Source organism: Amphiprion ocellaris, chromosome 15 (genome assembly GCF_022539595.1).
Source record: "Amphiprion ocellaris isolate individual 3 ecotype Okinawa chromosome 15, ASM2253959v1, whole genome shotgun sequence".
NCBI classification, from domain to species: Eukaryota; Metazoa; Chordata; class Actinopteri; family Pomacentridae; genus Amphiprion; species Amphiprion ocellaris.
In genome coordinates this window covers 21,277,864-21,296,277 of record NC_072780.1, presented here as the reverse complement: position 1 = coordinate 21,296,277, position 18,414 = coordinate 21,277,864, and the positions used below count along the sequence as shown (strand labels likewise).

Genomic DNA, 18,414 nt, shown 5'->3' with positions numbered 1-18,414 from the left:
CAGAGTTTAGTGTAAAAGGCATACATACTAGCATGTAGACATGAGTTCAGCAGAAGCGTTATTTAAAATGCAACCATGTATTCTTTGGAAAATGAATAGCAACGCCACCAACTTAAGCAGGCACTTACTTGAGTTCATACCAAAGCATACAAAGCTACTGTTGTGGCTGAGCATGAAGCTTCATTCTGGCCATGGAAATGATTGTTTAAATCATGTTATAAATCTAATGGTTTAGGGGCATCTAATGGTCTTTAGCTCCCTCTACGGCAACCAGAGTTGAGATTATAGAGTCAGACTAGCAGTGGGATGCTTTAAACTCAGTGTGTGCAAACAGATTACAGTCTGATTTAGGGCTGCCACTAACGATGAATAGATGAATTGTCTGAGCACGATACGTCATCAAAAGCGGAAGTGAGCGTGCAATGCAACAGAAATCACCGTCTGAGCGGAGCGCTGAACACGGACGGACATCCGTGCTGCATCGTACATATATTATATGTGTATGATAGAGCGCGGATGTCTGCATATACATGCATATACTATATATGCATGATACAGCGAGGATGTCCGTCCGTGTTCAACGCTGCGCTCGGACGGTGATTTCTGTTACATTGCATGCTCACTTCCACTTTTGATGACGTATTGTGCTCAGACGATTCATCTATTCATCGTTAGTTGCAACCCTAGTCTGACTGCACAATAGCCTTTGGCCTGAACGGCAACCACCACACCTTGGAAAGACCAAAATCATTCAACATCTGGATAACACCTTTCTTTCTGTGGACCATGGTGCTTTGGGTACAAAAGTTACTAGCAAACACTGAGAGCCTGGTCAGGACTGAGGGCACTATGCATGCAGTCAAACACACAGAGATCCTAGAAGCAAACCCAGCACAGGCTGTATGCAGAGCGCATACAGAGAGGAAGAGCACGAGCAGCTGAGGCACCGAGCCAAAGCAAAGCTGGGGTGGGTTTGAGTCTGAGTGTCCTTACATGACCCAGCCAAAGTTTGAACTTAAATTCCACCAAAACAAACTGTACAGAGACCCAACCATTGCAGTGAACCACTGATCCTCTATGAGCTTGACAAAATTCTGCAAGGAAAAATCTGCTTAAGTCTAAATATACAGTTCTTGTAAAAGCAAAGTCAGGAACACTCCAAGTTTTAAGCTGTTGGTAGGGCTGGGACTTTAACGCTTTAATTGCGATTAATTAATTTCAGAAAATATAACGCGTTAAAAAAACATAACACATTTAATCGCACCTTTCTCAGTTCCCTAATTTCTGGCAGACCGGGAACACTGTTGCACAAATTCCAGCCCAGTAGGTGGCAGCAATGCACGTAAAGTCTGTTTTCCGGCCGTGAAGAAAATGTACAGGATGCACTAAGTGATGTCAGCACACAAGAAAGTTTGCTGAACAGTGAAGGAAGACGAGACTGAATTGAGCTTGTTGGGTGGAAAGTTTTCTTTTAAAAAACTTCCCAATGGCAGCTTGGATAAAAGCCTGGTTGTGTGCAAATTGTGCAACAAAGAGTTTTGTTATCACCACAGCACTTCAAGCCGACGGTATCACCTCAACGTGAAACATGTTTCTGTTAGCACCAGAGCTAATGTTAGCTACGAAAGTCCTGGTACTGGCAAACGTTATAACCATTCCATAACAGACCATTTTTCAAGACATTGAAAGTGCTTGAGTTTGCAAAAAGTCTTAAAATGTTGAATATATTTGCTATAATTGGACTGAGTTTGCAGTAACCTGTGAAAGTATGTGAATGTGATAAATATAAATGAAACATAAAATTTTTGTTAAGTTCACATATATGTCTATTCATCGATTCAGTCATCAGCCAAAATTTATTTGAATTGAAAAACTGTGCTTGTGTCAAATATTGCTATTTGACCCAAAAATGTGATTAATCACGATTAATTAACTACAAAGCTTCTAATTAATTAGATTCTTTTTTTTAAAAATTGCATCCCACCTACTTGTAAGAAGTCTTCTGTGCTATATTTCTGCTGTTGTTCAGATTTGATTGAGATTCAGAAAACGTTGTTTACTTTGTCCCCAGCGGGCAATTTTTTGCGGGGTATCAGGTATCGAATTATGGCACAAAAACATTGCTGGTACAATCAAATTTAAATGAGGTTCAATTACTTTTCAATCCAGTAGAAAAACTGAAGCATCGCTGAAACCTACAGGGAGCTCACTCATTTTTATATTATATATCATTTTAGGAACTGGCTCAAGAACACAGCAGAAGTCTTTCTTGTCTGTTGCAAGGGCACAAAATTTTGAGCTTCCTGTAACTGACTTCCAACAATTGAAGTATGCTAAAAATAATAATAATAATAATAATAATAATATTTAAATACCTGGTTAATATTACTTTAATCCTCTTGATTTTAGCATTTGGTCTACACTATATTTTACAGTTTCTAAGAGCCTGAGTGATATCTTCAGTTGGGCTTTTTAAATCTGAGCAATTAAGATTTTTAATGTCCTGTTTTGTATGAAAAAGAAAAGCAACACCTCAAGTAGAAACCTCAAAATACTTGGCATTTTTGGATTAGCAGTTCCAGCTTAACTTTCTGTAAACTTACAAATGGATGGGTTAATCAACCAACTGACTAATTGTTGCAGCTCTAGCACAGTATACTTCACAATCAATACCACATCTACGTAAGTCCTTGTAGAATGATTTCCATTTATTAACTATTGAACTATTGAATGCCAATACCTCTACTCAATACAGCTAGAATGTTAATTGCAGCTTTCTTTCTTTGTGCACTCCGGCTGACTTAGACACAGTCACTGTAAGATGAAGGTCAGGGGAAATTAAAAAAAGCCTACTGCCAGCTGATTGGAACCAGATGAAAAATGTGTTTGCTAAGTTTTTCAAAGCCATGTAGCACAAAATTACGATATCACTGACATTAGCAACCAGCTATTGGAAGGTTAAAAAAAAAAAAAAAAAAAAAAAAAAAGGTTAAGCCCCAGTTTTCAGAAACCCCAATCGAAGACCTAGAAAGCAAGATTCTGGGACATTTAAACACCATGTACATCAATCAAGATTACTGTCTTTACCTATGACAAACACAGCAGAACCAATGCTGCATGGAAAGGGATGGGTAAGGAAGAGGTACTCAGTTGGTTCTAATCTACAACATCACTGCTAGATGCTACTAAATCCTACACACTGGTTCTTTAGTGATACACATATACATGAATTTACATGTTTATGACAATGCCACCAAAACCTGAAACATTATTTTATGAAAGTAAAATTCACGGCAGAACTGTTGAATTGCAATAGACTGCCTTGTTGTACCCAATAAAATGGCTACTGAAGTGCATATTCAATTTAGTAGATAATTTTGTTGAATATTCAATGACAGTTGTTAATCCTGGGGAATAAAACGATAGTGATATGAACCTGCAATAGACACACCATCAATAGCTATAAGAAAACTGCTGATAGTTTCACTTCCCATGCATTAGCTGCAAAGTTGATTTCATGATAAAAACGTAAATGTGCTCCCTCATTGGCTGATTACCAGCTTAAAATATTCCTTGCTAACGAAACCCATTTGCTCTCCATCACTTCCCTCATCACGAATGCTGTACAGGTCTCCCGAGGTCTGCTAGCCTGCAGCCACATGGGCCTCTCATTTCTGTCCTCAGGTCAGTAGCTCTGGCAATTACCTTTTACACTGTTGATCGGGGTAAAGAAGCAAACTGAAGACATCTCCTCTATTTAGGACTCTCTGGCTCTGAAGGAGAGGAGAGAGTATGTGTTCAGAGTGTATTTCATTGTGCGATTTCATCACAATTCTGGAAAGGTTTAAAACAACAATCACAAACAATGCAGCAACAAGCCAGGAAAATAAGGTTTCTGCATTAGTAAGAAAACCTTAAAGCTACTGCCAATTTTAACGCCATTTTAGCTAACAGCTTAGGCCATTCAATGTCAAAGTGCTTGTTTTTTGACCACAATCCTAAAGGTATGTTCAGTATTAGGCTTTTTATGATGGTGTTGTTTCTTTGGCTAATGAGCATACTCAGCCAAACACCCATTATTTCTGAGTATATATGGGCAAAACTAATACTAACCAACCCTCTGAGAAAGCTTGCAGTGGAAAATGAGAAATAGAATACATGTTATGCACAGTATTTATCAAGGTTTGGGGTGAAACTTTACTTTTAGTGAGTGGCACGCTTTGGAAAAATGCAACATACAACTAAGGCACCCATGTGACTCATCTGGAAAGCAACAGTGACGTGCAGTCTATCATTACTATGGACTTTTATTGCATCTTGTGATGCATTTGACGCTTTAATTGCCGATAAGATAAAAACACAAGGACGGTTGTTTCCATGATTGAATAAGGCCTTGCCACACTCCTGTCTGTAGGCCATGTGAGCAGTTGTTTCTGACAGCTGCAGAATACAGTATGTACAGCCAGCCAGACATCACAACAGCCACCACAGTCTGTCAAAACCTCTGCTTCCTTGTCACTATCACAGTTTTCCAGACTGTAGTAGAAGCAAATACTTCCTTGTTGACATCAGTGCTTTCCCTATCATCGCGTTGGGTCCCAGCCCCCCAGGATAGGCCCAGAACCCAACGGAAAATATATATATGTATATATTTATATATACTTTGGGGTTGTTTTGGCATTTTTGTCTGTATAAGGTTGCGACAGTGAGGAGAGACAGGAAATATAGGGGGAAAGAGCACGGGAATGGCATGCAGTCAGGGTCCAGTCACCCTGGAATTGAAACAGCGACTCGCTGCTCACATCATTTTGCACCAATGTTTTATGCAGACTAACCACTTGACTAGTGGATAGGCCCATGTCCTACATATTTTAAATGGTATTTACCTAATTTATGTTCACTCATTCCATTTCAGCATAGTGTGAGTCTTGACTGCATTTGCATTTGTCATTTACAGTTATGTTAGTTTCCCCCTGTCTGCTCTGTGGCTTTAAACTGTGTGTTTCACTCATCCCCACACACTAGAAGAAACAGGTGAAGTGAAGATAAAGTTACTGGAGTTACTGGGTTCCTGACCACAATTTGTTACACGAACAGCTTTCCAACAGTTGTTAACAAGTCTAAAACCAAAGACAGACAGATGTCAATGCAAAGCTCTAAAAGTCAGGACAAAAACATCAGCAGTGTTTAAAAGGACCCAACCTGAATCAGGCGACAGTGGTGTGGATGCTACAAGCTCTGCTGCTGATAGCAGAGAAGCTGGTCCTGTCCAGAGCACTAACACCTCTCTTGCTGATAACGCTACCGCCTCCTCCCCCAACAAGCACAAGAGGACAGGTCTTGAGCCTGGCTGCTTTAAATTCCAACATTGTTAGGTGCAAAAATATATAAATAAAAAAGTATAATCAATTCGACTGTAAGCAATCTTGTAGCACCGCAACAGCTGCAGAAAACAGTCTGAATGTAATAACGTATGATAGCTAGCCGTGCTAATTAATGTTAATTGATTAATTGCTATTAATAATCAAACCAAATTTTAAAAAAACAACTACACAATTAACTACAAACAATTAAAGAATTAGCAAATAATGCAAACAACAAGGCATGCATGTCCAAAAAGGTACTATAGATATGGTGTAGTACTAGGTTGAGATAGAGTTACAGGTTTGTTTGTTGACCGACTGAAAGGGTCACAAGAAACTAACGCAGCTCCCTGCTGTGTAACTGCTAACTGTGGCAGTCATTTTGATAAAGTCTGCAGCATCAAGCTGTGAAAAAGTTGTCTGACAGTTATCCAGTATAGCTAGCTACCTGAGGCTGATGCTAATGCTAAGCTATGATGTTCAAACTCTAACACAGGCTAGGGGACTAGTGTCCGTTAACAGAAATGTTGCTAACGTTCAGGAGCAGCAGGACTCTGATTACATGCTTCCAACAACATTCAAACTTAAGTGATAAAGTGTATCAACAACGCTGCTCTCAGTTTAAACATATTTTGGAGGTGGCAGTAAATACTGACAGATTTCCTGGACTGATAAATTTGCAGTGACAGTATTTATGGACATCTGTTCTAGCTGAGCAGCTGTTTCCAGCAGCTGGACTAACGTTAACAACAGTGAACAAGTCACTCCATCATGCATATCAGCTATGAGGATCGTGAACAAATTAATAATACCGGTTATTTACTGTGGAAAACTGCAGCTCGTTTTTTGTGTTTCATACTTTGGATTTTGTCAGGCAATCTCAAATTAAGTCACAGATTCCCTTACATGTTATCGTGTAACCAATTTGATTTTACAGCAAAAAAGAATTGTCAGTTGTTAAAAACAGTTTTATCCTCAAATGTAAAAACATCCACTGTATTCTTTATCATCTCAACAATTAATCGATTACTGATTGTTTATGTAGCTGACTACCAGTTACGGAAATTGTTTAAATTTGGACCCCTAATGACAACTTAAAAATGTTCATTACCAATTGGCACAAACAAACAAAGAAAAAGGGAAGCCAACAGGGAAAAGTGCTGGCAGCAGCAGCAGCAGCAGGTGGGATATGTGGGAACTCCTGCAAGACTGTTGGAAAAGCTCCAGGTGCCGACCTCATGAAGCTGGGTGGCTGAATGAGTGTGCAAGGCTGTTATCAGAGAAAAAAAGATGCTAAGGTGAATAATCTTAAATGCTAAATATATTTGAATTTAACAAATTTTTGTTTACTACAAAAATCCTGATGTTATTTCATAGTTTAGATGTCTTTGGTTCTATGCTGTGAAAAAAAAAGCCAAAATAAGGATAAACTTTTGGATAAGTAGGTGTGTCTGCTATTCTATGTGTAGCTCAAAATGTTAAAAAGAATATCAGGCAAATAATCATATTCACACAGAAACTAATTGAGGATGGTTGAGAACTTTAAGATGTCTGATATCTGACTGACTCACATTTCCATGATTCTTATAAAATCACATAAACCAAAGACGGCATTTGCTGTACCCCAAATCCCTCCAGATTTACTATTCAGTGCACTACATTTACTGCCAGCATTTTTTTGTTGTTGTTTTTGAGCATTCAAATTCTGACAGGGTGAATGTATCCACTATAGTATCCCCAATAATTCTGCAATGAAACACTGGAAGTAAACAAAGTAGTGAGTATGTCATTCTCCTAACAATCACACACCGCATTTCACCACAAAGAGGTTGCATCACACAAGTTGGTGTTGCAATTTTATCACCGGTATACAGGAGCTCCACATTGTAAAACTGGTTATAGCTGGAGTAGTTTACAAACAGCTGCTGCAACAGGCACCGTGCACGATGTCCAAGCGTTCCTGGACAGCAGAGTGGCAACACTGAAAGTGACCACACATATTTCTTCCATAAAAGAAGAAATAATCACAGCTATCTGGACACAGATTATTGTACTGGTCAAATTTCTGGTAACTTGGGAAGAACATTAGCATCAAACTGAAGTTAACAGGACAAACATTTCCTTGTCAAAATGAAGTGTTAACATACAGGTACTGGCATAAAATTATCAAATCCTTGTCAGGTTACCAGCTGAATGTGGGTTTACAGGTAGGAAGTTTTTGAAGATGTGTAAATCATACATCCTCAGGGCACAAAGCTGAGCTTAAAGTCTAGCGTTTACTGCGGCTTGTTTTTTAGTTAAATTTAGTTCAAGGGCCTTTATTTTAAGGAGGCCTGCACTTTAAATACAATCAAATACATCTGAGTTGCACTGAGCTACGGACATGGAAGACATATGTGTGTGTGGTCTATACAGCAGTATCAGGTACAGGAAATAAATGCATTGTTTAGACCTGGAGAAAGGTTATTACTGAGCTACTTTAATCTTTCACATTTATCCAGCATTTACCAAGGCCCCTTAGCTTGGCATGGATTGTAACCAAAATAGTAAGTATAGCATATTACTGCTACAAGCAAGCATCAAATCAACATGTGAAATGCAGTTGCCTAATTGTCTAAATCAGGGGTGTCAAACTTGCGGCCCACGGGCCAATACCGGCCATCCAGAGGGTCCAATCCAGACCGCAGGACGACTTTGAAAAGTGTAAAAATTACAGAGAAGACATTAACTGCAAATTGTAAATTTGTAAAGCTATAAATTTAAAAACAATTCCAAAACCATGACAAGTTGTTTTGATCATAAACTAAAATACTAGATTGTTCTTTTGTCATTTTCTGTCTCATTTTTGAACTCTTTTGTCTTGTTTTTTGTCTTTTTTGTCTGACTTTTGTCGTTTTCTGTTTCCTTTTTGTCTCGCTTGTGTTTTGTCTTATTTTTGTCATTTTGTGTTTTGCTTTATTCATTGTTTTGTGTATCATTTTTGTCACTTTTTTTCACACTGTCATTTTTTGTCCTGTTTTTGTTGTTTGTCCATTTTTTGTCTAATTTTGTTGGGTTTTTTTGTTTCATGCCTCATCCTTTGTCATTTTGTTTCTCGCTTTTGTCATTTCGTGTCTCGTTTTTATACCATTTTCTATTGTTCTTGTTGTTTTTTGCCTTTTTTTAAAGTAACAAACTATATTATTCAGTTCCAGATACCTGTAACTAAATGTTTTGTACCTTTGTAGACACCCTGATCTGGAAGTTATAATGTGTACATGACAAACTGAGGCATTATGTTGTTGAAACTGAACTTATTTTTCTTAACAAATTTTAGTTTGTTCATAATGTTTTGTAAAAAGATAATTCCTTGAATGTGAGTATTTTCAGAATGTACTTTTTTGTACTAAAACAAAGGAAAAATTTGAAGTTGTGGTTATTTATAGGTTATTATGTTGTGATTTTCCTGGTCCGGCCCACTGGGGATCAAATCGGTATGCATGTGGCCCCTGAACTAAAATGAGTTTGACACCTCTGGTCTCAGTGATTATTGGCCCAATGTGACATGCCTGTCAATACTAACTTTTAAACAGACATATCATGTCAGAATATTAATTGCTTGATAAAATCCAATTAAATCATGTGTAGTTCTGTTGAAAGAGATGGATATCTCCATCTTTACTACATCTTCTCAGCCCTGAGTATTACCTGCAGGCCTCCTCAGTCTCGAATAGATCCCATCCAACTCCAGCAATAGGTTAAAGCATCCTGGATGTAGACATTGACGCACAATCCAAGATAAAACATGACGTGAGACGTCTACAGTTGCTTGTTTTTGCCAGCACTTCTATATTTTTTTGAAAAAAAAGTCATATATCAGAGATTTCATAAAAGTTCAACTATTTACAAGTGGAAAAGTGGTAACAATAGTAGCTTAGCTGAGCATTAAGCCTGAAAGTGGGGGAAAACAACTAGGCTGGCTCCTCAAGTCCAGCATCACAATTGAAGTCATTTTCACATTAAGGATTCAATAAGGAAGTCGCCTGGTTAGGATGCCTGGTAGATCCTGCCTGTAGCATATTCATCCATTATCCATCCATTATCTATACACCGCTTAATCCTCATTAGGGTCGCGGGGGGTGCTGGAGCCTATCCCAGCTGACTCGGGCGAAGGCAGGGGACACCCTAGACAGGTCACCAGTCTGTCACAGGGCTACATACAGAGACAAACAATCACTCACACATTCACACCTACGGGCAATTTAGAATAATCAATTAACCTCAGCATATTTTTGGACTGTGGGAGGAAGCCGGAGTACCCGGAGAAAACCCACGCATGCACAGGGAGAACATGCAAACTCCATGCAGAAAGATCCCGGGAAAGCCGGGACGCGAACCAGGGACCTTCTCGCTGCAAGGCGAAAGTGCTAACCACTACGCCACTGTGCAGCCCCGTAGCATATTCAATTCAGTTCAATTCAATTTTATTTATATAGCAACATTTACAATTCAAACTGTCTCACGACATGTCATAGAATCCATGTGTCTGAACCCGCAGAGCAAGTTTAGCATATGCTAAGCTAAGCCCATTATTTCCAGACTCTAGCTCCATAACTGCAAATCAGATGCACAGATAGTAACAATATATCATTAAGCTCTCTGGGAGCCAGCATATAGGTGACTCAAATTTCAATAACACTATCAGTCTGAAAAAATGGAGCATTGGTCAGGTTATAGCCAAGGATTTAAAAAAAAAAAAAAAAAAAAAAAAAGGTCAAAATTGATATAGCAAAAGCTGAAATACTCTATCATGCCTGAGTATCACTCAGGCATCCAAAACAATGGATCCTACGCTTCCCATAATACAACTTGATATTAACTTTCACACCTTGGTAGACACCCATGTCTACCAGTTTGTCATTTCACAGATTGCTCCATTATCTCCAAGTAAAACGCTGATCATATCATCATCAGTTGATCAGTCCACCAGTTGTAATCCTGCTTTAATGACTGAATGAGCCGCCTTCAGACTCAACCTGCTGTCATCATGGTGTGAGCCTCTGGATCTCCTTACCTGTCCTCTGACACTGGAGCTGCTACAGCCAACGTGATTTAATTTCACTAACAATAGCTCAACCTAACACCTGCAAAATGCATGAGAAGTTGATTACAGCCATTCAGAGCTTTTATCTCGGAGACTGCAGGAGTAAATTCCTAACCAATATGAGGCCCATTGCTGGAAGGGAGGGTCAACACTAACTTGTGACCATTACTGAATATTGCAAAGTGCAAGATAAATTAATTTAATTGCTATAATTTCTTTCAGGGGGACGTTTAGAAGATAAATTATGCATGATTGCAATTACATAATCACGAATGTCATTATACAAGTCCAAGTCACGACAAACTACTTTCACATGTGGCAGGGAAGTGGTTATGGTTCATTCATAAGCCACAGCAAGTTGATGAAATATGTGGGAGCATTTAGGAAAAAACAACTGCATAAATTTGGACCAGCCTTCATATTGAGCCTCTAACTTAACACTAAATTATACAGTACAAATTAGGAAATAAAAAACTTTTTCCTTTCACTTCCAATTAAAACTAAAATTATGTCACTCATTTATCTTTAACCAGTCCATTTTTTATTTGCTTGTATGAGGGTCTGGCACTACTGTTTTTAAAAGATTTTTGGGAGCATTTTAAGCCTTTGACAGCTTCAGTGAAGACAGGATATGGTTAAAAGAGACCAGGGGAATGACATGCAGCAAATGGTCCAGTCAGACAGGAATCGAACTGAGGCCTCATTGCTCTGGGCATATGTGCCCTAACCAAAGTCTGGCACACATTGAATCATTTATCTATTCCCTAGTCTCACATAGCCACACCTACCTCCACACCCTGCTGTCATCATTGGACAAAGGTCTGGTTGCATACAATATCATTCTTCTGTAGAGGGAAAAAACACTCCAGCATGTTTGCATTTCTTTAAACCAAACACAATCACATTGGGCGGTGCCAAGTCCAGGATGCAGCTACGGCAAAATGGTGTTGAAGGGGGAATTGTTTTGAGGGAACATTTGCATTTGGGTAGGTGAGTGTGGTCATTAAATTGGCTAATTCCATGGAAATAAAAAACAAACAAAACATTAAAAGAACTCAAATCAGATCCAACTGATGACGCCTGTATTGCATATAGGTCATTTAAAAAATCACTACTGAATAAGTTAATATGAAATGACTATAATTTTGTAGAAAAAAAATAAAAAGAACAATTATTTGTGAAATTAGTACAGCTAATCAATACCGTTTTGTCATCACTAATTTAAAAACGTTTTAGTGGAGTTTACTTTATGTCGTATTACATTTTTTAAAGAATCAATTTTAGTGAGCTCTTGTTTAAAAGTCTATTTATATTCCAAGATTTCAGATTATGAACCGCATGAACATTTTTGAATAGTACCGAAAATAAAAGAAATGTATTAATTAAGGATGCAGGATACAGGATTTTTGCCAGTATCCAACATGCAGATACTGCCCTTCATGTTTTGGCTGATTGCCAATACCAATACATGGACTTATTTTTTCTACCTAATTGCAAAGAACATCTCGTCTCTCCTGTGGTAGAATTAGCATAATATTATTCCTGCTCATTTTGTGATGCCTCACTGGCAGGTGGTTATGGCGTTTAACTTGTCCAGTGGGGCAAATAAATTTCTCTTACACTTGTCCCATCAAAGTGGACAAGACTAACTACCAAGTCCTGACCTTGAAAGCTGGGCAGATCTTGTGTGATTTTCATTAGAGACTGATTATCAGGTCCAATATTCAGCATTCAATTTTTCACTACATGTCATCCTCCTGCATGTCATCCTCCTATACTACATCTAAATAAAAGGAGAATGCCACAAAAATTATCTTTAAAAAACAAAAGCATTCCTTTGGCTCTGCTGCAGCTGCCTCTGTATCTGCAGTCACTATGTGATCAAAAGAAATGTTCCACCCACAGCACTATCTTTGCAAGTACTGATCTTTTCTCTAGTTTGTCATATTAATTTTTACTATTAACTGATACATTATGATTTATGGACAGTGATACTTTTGAATTGCTTTTTTCAATTTTTTTTTCTTTTGAATTTTTTGTTTTCTTAAAACTGAGGATCCACTGAAGCCCTGACATCCACATTTAGCCACTTAAATTTGTAAACTCAGTTTTTAAAAAGTAAAATAACAATCTTCAGTTTTTTCCATAACACCCTCCTGAGTGTGCAAATCTCAAAAAAATAAAAATAAAATGCAACAACTATACTGCAACTGTTCTCTTATTGTCTATTTTGACAGCTTGTTCACCAGAACACATCTGTGCTCCATGTATAAGCAGCATACCTACGTACAACATGTGTTTCCCACTCAAGTCTGCAAGCTAAAACTCAGAACTTCCTCTCTTGGAAATTTTCTCTGGGAGAAACACTTCTCCTTGACTGGTTTCTGTGGCTGACTTTATTGCATATACCGTGCACTTGCCCAGTAGAAAGAGATTCACCCTTTTTACAAAGGTAATGTGTACAGAGGTATTTTCATTAACCCATGCAGTTTTTCGTTCTTGCTTAAAAACAGCAGCTCATAGCCAAGCGGCTGATACCCCAGTCTGACTCGTGGCCAGCTGGATGTTTGCTGTACATCCTCCATACACACCACTGAAACACTTTCATGACATATAATAAGCTGTCATTCAGCTGTATATTATACTACTGCTATGCTGGTACAATAAATTTCATCACATCTTAACACTGACATGATATCTCTTTATATTTATTTATTTACAGAGATATCCCAAACCTCAGCCTGTGTCTAGGGCCCATAACATTTAAGTGGAGGCCTTAAAATGACCGTAGAGGTGGAAGGATTCATTTGTGGCATCCTTGACTGAATTGAGAATTCTGAAATTGTGCATGAAAAATTTTTTTTTTCAGTATTTCCTCTCATTCCTAAACAAATAATTTAAGATTACAGCCTACATATTTAATGATTCCACATTTTGGGTCACATTTCATTTTATCTTTTTTTACAATTACAGATGAAATACATTAATTTAAAAATGTGCTACTTGACCTCTGATGCAGCCGCCTCTCTCTAAAGTCCCTTTCAGACATTCACTCCTTTCTGTTAATCTGACAGCATCTGAACTCAGCTCCTTCATGTCTGAATGAGCACCCTTCACATTTTTCCATAAAAGTTAAGATGGCAGTCTTGCGAGGTTATATGTAGAAAAATTTCTGTATCACTTTCAACACAGCTTAAGTCAGAACTGCACCCAGTCGCATTAACGTATAGCCACGTACACGTGATTTACTTTGAGTTGTGTAATTAGTAAGACTTCACCGTATTTCAGCACCAATACTGGTCCAAAAACATCGCAGAGAGTAAAAGATGCAGTTTAAGTGCCAAAAAACCCCACTTTTCATTCATCTGTCACAAAATGTCATACAAACATCTATTACAAAACTTTACTGTGATTAAGACAGAACTTGTACCAGATCAGATCAATGAGACTCACCAATAATGAATGCAATCTTTTAACAGAATATTAACAGGAGCTGAAGTTTAGCTTGTTGCGTGCAGATGTTTGCAGGAGTCTTTCCTCAGTGTTTATTAAATACCTGCAGCATTAGAACGCAGCAGGATGTATAGGAGCATCTCCCAAGTGAGAGAGTTCCACACAGTTACACACATGGAACAATAATGCCATTACTTTCATTAATTGTGCTACCATGGTTCTCTCCCTCCCTGTGGTGGGTATGTCTGAATAAAGCCACAAGGAATATCAACGTATGAAAACAACATATTTGTCAATCCCTACACTGCACCAAATCAAAACTACCCATCTTCAATTAAATCTCCACTGCGGATCTCTCAAGTGAATCAACTACATGTAATAAAGCAGGAAATTTAATTTGCACAATACCTATCCGGTACATCAAAGCTGTCTTTATCAACTCGCCAAACATATCCTCACCCATTGTATATATATAATAACGCCTCTGCTTTTTCCTGCCAGGAGGAAAGATTATGTAAAATTGACAACTGTCATCATAAGGGTGGGGCATCCAAATCCCATCTCGAAAGCATTCGAACAAGTTTCAACACACACATCAAAGGAGTAACGACTTTAAACCATATCTTTTCCAGCCATCTTTCCTGCGAACTGCTTACGCTGCAAGCTACAAAATGTAGAAATGCATGTACTGTAGGTTGCAAACATGAGAGCTGCTGTGTGAGCCAGCGTTCTCCACACAAGCTCCTACAAACAGGAGCAAAGAGGCAGAGCGAACGACCTTAAATACCCTCTGCTGACAACTGATGCTGCCTTCAGTAGCTCCCTTTTTGCATGGTGTAAATATGAATTGTCATGCATACTACTGCTAAATCCCAACCAGCTATGTATATTTAACGTCTTTACACTGTTCCTTAATAAACAGAGATAGGTAAGGAATCAAAAAATTGGCATTTTCTTTCACTAAAATTAAAAAAATGATGTGATGTGCTATCTGTTAATGTATTTTTGCTGCATTTTTGACACTTAGGAGGACAATGTACTTTTATTAACGTTGTATACATTTAAGATTGAATTTGCAACACCACCTGCAGTCATAGTGTCAGTGCTCTCCGCTTCCAAAACCACATCCCGACACTCAGACGATGGAAAAAAAAAACAAAACCTACAGTCACCTTGCTGTGTGCGACAACGTATGTTTTTTTTCTGACAGCCCGTGTAGGCATCACTTTATGTTCGTATGATAACATGTCATCTGTCGCGGTGCCAAGTATGGCAAGGCGTGAAGGACAGGTGACATTTATTAGTAAATAACTTTACACGTACGAACGATAAGCTCGCGACACATATTTTGCCCAGTGGAGCATTAGCGAACAACTCAGACCTGTGGAAAGTCCAACCATTAAGGTCACTAACGCGCTGGGAAGGGGCTCACTTGTTTTGCACGCCAGATGTTAATCGAGCGCCTCGGTGAAGTTCATGTTCCCAAAACGAAAGCAAAGGTTAAAGCTGATATATGCCTGTATGTCCAGCGTATGTTTACGGCAATGTAAATACAAGTGAGGCAGGCCGTGCTAGACTAGTACAAGCTAGAATGATGCTTTGAACTCTGGGGAAACGATTACTTGGGCCCATAAAACAACTCCCTCAAGTCCTCATAAAAAGCTAACCCGGGTACGTGGTGTTCTCCTGTCCTGGCAGAACCTCGAGCCAAATATCTGTCAATTTAAAGTGTTCGCGCTTTTTGTTAAATTAAACGACCTGTGAAAACAACTTGGAAGTAACTTTCTAAATCATTGCGAGCTAATGTAAAATTCGGCGTCAATAAAACACACTAAAAATAGAGTAAAACGTAAACTTTTTTGCCAAATTCTTCCTTTACTTTTGCTGTCTCATTCCAACAAAATATGCCACCGTGTGCGTACGGTAGCAGCATTAACGAGCTATAATGTTTAAATATTTTAGTTGTAAAGTACTGCTTGTTCACTAAATTGTACACCGAACTGTCACAAAGGCTGTTAAAATTGTGGTTTGATATAAGTCATGTTCACCCAGGTGCGAACCGTTTGTCGATTGGCGAGGCGGCGTTGAATTGCAGAAATTCTAAATGTAGTTCGGCAAACTCGGTTCCCTCCAGAAGACATTAAAAAAAAAATCACTGTTGGTGAGGTTAAACATGAATATGAAGATTTAGCTTAGTTAGTGCAATGCACGGTCACCTAGCTGCTGCACTGTCAAGTAGCTAGTTTTTGGAGAAGCTGTCATTGGCTGCACTGTTGTCAAAAAATACCCCCACCCCCACTTTCTCCCTCGACCCCTGTAAAAAAAAAAAAAACAAAAAAAACCATAAATCAACAAATCAAGAAAAATCAAACATACCACATATGCAGGTCGAAGCTTGTTTCCAGGTATCACAGTGAGACCCAGTGCCTGTTCATTCCTCCTACTGGAACCAGTGTTGCTCCGTCGGCTCCAGTGAACGGGACACAGCGCCGGGCTTTAACCTGAAATGACCCGCGCTGGTGCAAATCAGGCGAGGACGGTACGCGCGCGCCGCGTCTGAGTCGGTGCGTCCGCGCGCGTGTGTGTGTCTGAGTCTGTGTGTATGTGTGTATGTACGTGTGTGTGAGCGGAGTGAAGGCTGTGTGTGCTAACTGTGTCTGCGTATACGACAGTCTGAGCTCTGGACGCCAAAAAACTTCAACATGGAGCCGAAAACAAATGTCCAAAATCACACGACGGACACAGTGAGCAGACTGACAATTGTAGCGCTCCGACTGAACGCTACGGGGAATCAGAGAGCCGAATCACGGACAGGAACCGAACAACATAAGCCTCGCCCTTATTACAAACTCCCAAGTTTTTTTTTTTTTTTTTAGTTTCGTTTTTTTTGTTTTGTTCGACGGCGGTTGGCTGCTGTTTACAGCGGCCTGGTACATGCCGACAGGGCAGGAAACTGCTCTCACTCCACACAGTGTGACTGTGCGTTTGTTAGTGTTACAAGATTTGTTATTATTTTTAGTTACAGATCTAATTTGTATTTATTTATTTATTACAGATTTTAGAGCAAATCTGCACGTTTTGTATTGGACCCTACACTCTTCCATAAGTGGGTCAAAAATGACCCCTAAAGGAATCAATGTGTTTTTATACCATTTTTGTCATTTTGGTTAAGAATAATAATTTGGATTATTGTTTGTATTATATTTTTGTAGACACAAGAATGAGTTCATGTTTGAAATATGCTTATTTTTCACTTTGTAACAGATTTTGAACATTTTGGTAATTTAAAAAAAAGAATATTACACAGAACAGCAATGGAAGAATGTCAGCATCCATTCTGTTGACATTTTTCCCCTCTTTTCCTCCAGCTGTTGCTGCTCTCCCTCCCGCCAAGTTTGTGCATCACCTCCTGTATGATATTATCAGTGACAAAGAGCTTGTGGTAGTAACACAAATAGTTCAATTTCTTTAAAAGTATGTAAGGTAACTTTAAAATTTAAATAGAATGGTATCAAAAACATGTTTTCTTGATGAACTGGAAAATGAATTGATAAAAACTTTTCATTACAAAGCTATTGCAAGAAAACGACCTCACCTGGTTCTTTTTGACTCAGTTATGCATCTAAGGGTTAATTATAAATAAAACACAAAAACTAATTGATAATTTAATTAATTTCAATAGGAATTTATTTGTTAAGTAGTTCCAATGTATACCAACTTAAATTCTTTGGCATAAATAACATTTCAAGTTGTTTAAAGGTTTCACATTTAAAAAACTTAAAGTAAACTTAGCAATTCTGCTAATAATCAAGTTCCTCCTTTGTTTCAGTGAAAGGCAGCGGATCCTTTATCTTAAATCCTTAATCTGTGATTCATCACAAAGTGAGAGTGATCATGTGTTCTTAAGTTGTGGAATGCAGGAAAAACTATTTTCACTCAGTGTTTTTCCTTTTTTGCTGTAAAATCTCATACTGAATTATATTACGCTTTCAATAAAATCCCTTCTTAATAGATCAAGGGTTTGAAAGGATAGTAAAGTAGCAAACTGTTTATTACTTTCACAACTTAAAATCTTCAAATTATGAAATGTTTCTCTGCTGCTTCTCTTTCAAAAATAGGGACATTTCTAAGTGACCCCAAACTTTTGAATGGTAGTGTACCCTCCATATGTTTCCTGAAGAGGAGTTTCAAAGCCCAGTGTGGTAGAGTTTTTGACTTTGGCCTTGTTCCAATGTTATACTTTCTGGATTCACAGTTACATGAGAGTCCACAACAGTCCACAGGATGTAAATTTCATCTGCTTCCCAAATCTGTGAGAGTCACCTTCGCAAATATCTGCATGCAGCCCAACATCTGCATTAGTGTGGCAATCACACTTCATTGGTAATGACGCACATACACATCCATGGTGGAGCTGTCCATGTGTGTGTCTACAGGGGACCATACTCAAAGCTTAATTCCCAGCGAATTCAAAACAAAGCAAAGAGGTGGAGAGTCAGTGGAGCTTATGTATGC

The 18,414-nt window shown here is 38.5% G+C and overlaps 1 protein-coding gene across 2 annotated transcripts in view; it reads right to left on the bottom strand.

Moving 5' to 3' along the window:
• thrb (thyroid hormone receptor beta) overlaps window positions 1-16,709 on the bottom strand; it is a 143,003-nt gene extending 126,294 nt beyond the window's left edge. The window contains exon 1 of one of the 2 annotated variants that reach the window (XM_023277528.3): window positions 16,276-16,709. The gene's annotated coding sequence lies outside the window, so the exon portion shown is untranslated. The remainder of the gene's footprint in view (window positions 1-16,275) is intronic. The other variant, XM_023277537.3, reaches the window with a different exon arrangement.
• Between the last annotated feature and the right edge of the window lie 1,705 nt (window positions 16,710-18,414).